Here is a 3618-nt window from a genome sequence, read left to right as displayed (position 1 = left end):
CTAAAATTACCGATGCCCCAGTCAACCGTGTGTAAAAGTAGCAACTTCAAAAATTATTCCCATTATTATTGTTTAAGTAGGGATCTTGACATTTTGCACGCGGCTTTCAAATGGATCGAATAATCTGTTCAGCAGTTTTCATTGAATTCTCTGCTTTTTTTTTCCAGCTATGGACCCCGCCATAATACCCTTAAAACGAAGAAATTTCAAAAGGACGCGCTGCGGCGTTTCCCTCATATGATAACCAAACCATAGAGGATTTCCTCGGGGTGATTTTTAGCCGGAACTTTCCTCCGTATGTAGCAATTATCTCCCTAAAGTTATTATTGAAAGCCTCTTACGTAATGAGTAAAAACAATTGTTATGAATGTAACATCCGAAAGATACTAATTAATCAAACTATTTTCTTAATTCTATTCATGAAATCGTGAAAGCTACTGGAGTTAAGGTGTAAACTGAAAGTCAAGAATGGGATTATTACGGCAAATTGTAGAGCCGAGATTCTCAGATTAATTAATTAATACTGTGACAATCCTCCAGAATGCTTTCTCCGGATGTAAATAACTGCCTGGAAATCATAACGAACGACGGAAGTTGATGATGAATTAATCGAGAATGTCTATTGACCATTCACTTGAAAATTACGGGAAAAACAATAACGAGGTCATTGGTATAACAAAGAAATGATATGCCCAAACGACTCAAGTCAGACTGCACGGAGAGAAAAATTCAATAAAAATTATCAAAAAAAAAACGTAAAAATTACGTTTTGAAACGTAATCCGCGAGCGTAGGAAAATTCAATAAAAAGTGTGAGTCGGAACTGAAATTGTACGAATCGCCTCTTAAATTCTACGATTTGTTCCGTCAAAATTAACCACTCGTCTGGTGACTCACCGCTGTAGGGACAACAAGTCGTTCCGTAATTTTTCCCCAACGATTGAGAAATTTTACGGAACGGAACGTAGAAATAACCCACCAGCTTCATAAACATTGTTGAACGTTCAAGGATTTTTTATTTTGGAGGCATAATAAGTCGGCAAGTTTCTGTAAGATTTTATTTCTTCGGTAAAAATTACGTGACTTTTACCAAAATATCGTACTTTCTTCTCCCTGGAGAAGCAGCATATATGGAGTTCCATGTATGCTTCCACTGTGATGAACTTGAAGATTCACTGAACATTTCAGATTTCTTCTCTTCCATTCCTACAAAAATTGCCGGAAAACGATTCCCCATTGCGGATTACGTCAATTGTTCTATAATTTTTACTGACTATTTCTCTCTGTGTAAATCTCACGGTTTCATTGTTAAGCGGGAGTCCCGTAAACAGCTTTCTTCCTCAAGTGAGGTTTTCGCTTGTCCTTCGGCGAATACGGTATAAGGGGTTGGGGAGTAGGAAGGGAACAAATCATAAAAACCCGAAAGGGTATACGAGAAACAACAATTAAAAATGAATTATTATATGAAAGATCATCAAAAAACTTCTCCAATTCCCCAAGTTAATTAAATGGGAAACTGAGAGATCTGATGAGGAACCTCTAAAAAATCGCACAGGTCCTGCTTGACGCCCACATCATTTTCTTACACACTATACTATATATTTGGCAGGTGAGATCCCAAAAAAAATTAAATGAAATTACTGACACAGTTTAATGCAAAGAGATAAAGATGCCCTGAGTATTTGAATGACGGGGAGGAGGATAATCTCGTGTAGGCTCGAACAGGTCAGGTGGTGAGAAAAATTTCTACCAGACTTTTACCACTGCTTTTCATTTTTTATACAGTACAAAAAAAAATGATGGTACGGTAAAAAAATACTCTGAATTTTACGATCGAGATTTTTTTCTTAATTCTCTAAATGGGGATCATTCTGAAATTGATGAATCTAATTTCCGCTTTGATTTCTACACAACAAGTTGAGGACATTTCTTAACGAATTGATATTTTGATGCATTTTTCCTTCCGAATGGAAGCATTGCATTGTTTCGATTTTCACATTCTCTAATTTTGGTTGGAAATGATGTAGAATGGTCTGAAACGGTAAAATACGAAATCAACTTGAAATTTGGACAGAATCTTCCTCTCATGATAACAATGTTTCCTATTGAAGATGGATTCCATCGCACCAGTAGTTTTAGAGATATTCGACTTTTTCTGAAAATCTTTTACATGGAATATCTTCAAAATTACGCAACTGATTTCAATTTTTTTTTCAAAACATTCGTTTCGACGCCTTCTATCTAAATCAATCAAAACACCCGTTCATATAAAGTTTTCGAGATATTTCCGTTTTTCCGTTTTTTCATAAAAAAAAAACTTTGTAAACACTCTAGCTTGTGTAAAATCAAGATATCAACTTTAAATTTTGATAGAATCTTCCTCTCGTGATAGCAATGTTTCATATTGAAGATGGGTTCAATCGCACCAGTAGTTCCGCAGATATTCGACTTTTTCTGAAAATCTTTTACATGGCATATCTTCAAAACTATGCAACTGATTTCACTTTTTCTTTTTTTAAAATATTCCATTCGATGCCTTCTGTCTAAATCAACCGACACATATGTACCAATTCATACAAAGTTTTCGAGATATTCCCGTTTTTCCGTTTTTTCATAAAAAAAAACGTTGTAAACACTCTAGCTTGGGCAAAAAACGAGATATCAACTTGAAATTTGGACAGAAAATATGTATACCTGCTCATACGAAGTATTCGAAACATTGGAATTTTGATAGGACCCGTGGAGGTGGCAGTAACCATCTGAAATGTTTGCTGCTAGTTAGTATTGTAAACTTTTGTAATATTTCAGATTATTTGGAAGCCCGCCATCCATATTGATGGCGAAAAAAATAAGACATCACTCTGTGACATGGTGCGCTGTCATATACTCGCTGTCCCCTGGTTGTTTTCACGCTTCGGAGTTCCTTAGGACTCGTCAGCAAGAATTTTTCTTATCAACAATGTCTTCGTCCTCGTAAAGGAGTGATTCCATTAAGATGAATTCATGGTTTTAGTGAATTACTAATGCATATCTAGAAACTCGTCATATGCGGGGTGGTCGTCAAAGTCCCCCAGGCGCAAAGTCCCCCAATTTTGACATTTGGAGAAACTTCGGATCGGTTGAGAACAAAAGAAGGATATTTTTGGGAGATCGATGAATTTGTTCCGAGACTAGAGGGGCATTTGTTTTGACGTATTTAAATCATATTCAAGTTTCGAGATGAATTCGGCACTATATCGTGGCCTGGTTTATATGATTTTTTTTCTCGGGATGAAAGAGATTTATGGAGTCCAGATCTAGTCCCAAATTTCTCTCGAAACTTGATAGAGACTTGAAAATACTGAGAGAAAATTGAGATTTGTGGGTGGTATTCATTTCAGACTATAGAATTGATAAATTTGTTTCGCCGTATTCAAGTCTATTTTGAGTGTCAGGAGAAATTCGAGACTAAATTAGGACTTTACGAATCTCATTTTTTTGTTTCGAGAGATAAATTGAACCCGACTCGAGTCTTGATTTAATCCCAAATTTCTTTCGAGACCTGAATAGAACTTGAAAATACCGAGAGAAAATTGGGATTTTTGGCGGACATAATTTTGGATTTCTCCCGAGATTTAGA

Source organism: Diachasma alloeum, unplaced genomic scaffold (genome assembly GCF_001412515.2).
Source record: "Diachasma alloeum isolate Michigan unplaced genomic scaffold, Dall2.0 Dall_scaffold_00689, whole genome shotgun sequence".
Classification (NCBI taxonomy): Eukaryota; Metazoa; Arthropoda; class Insecta; order Hymenoptera; family Braconidae; genus Diachasma; species Diachasma alloeum.
Note: the sequence above shows the minus strand (reverse complement) of the source record.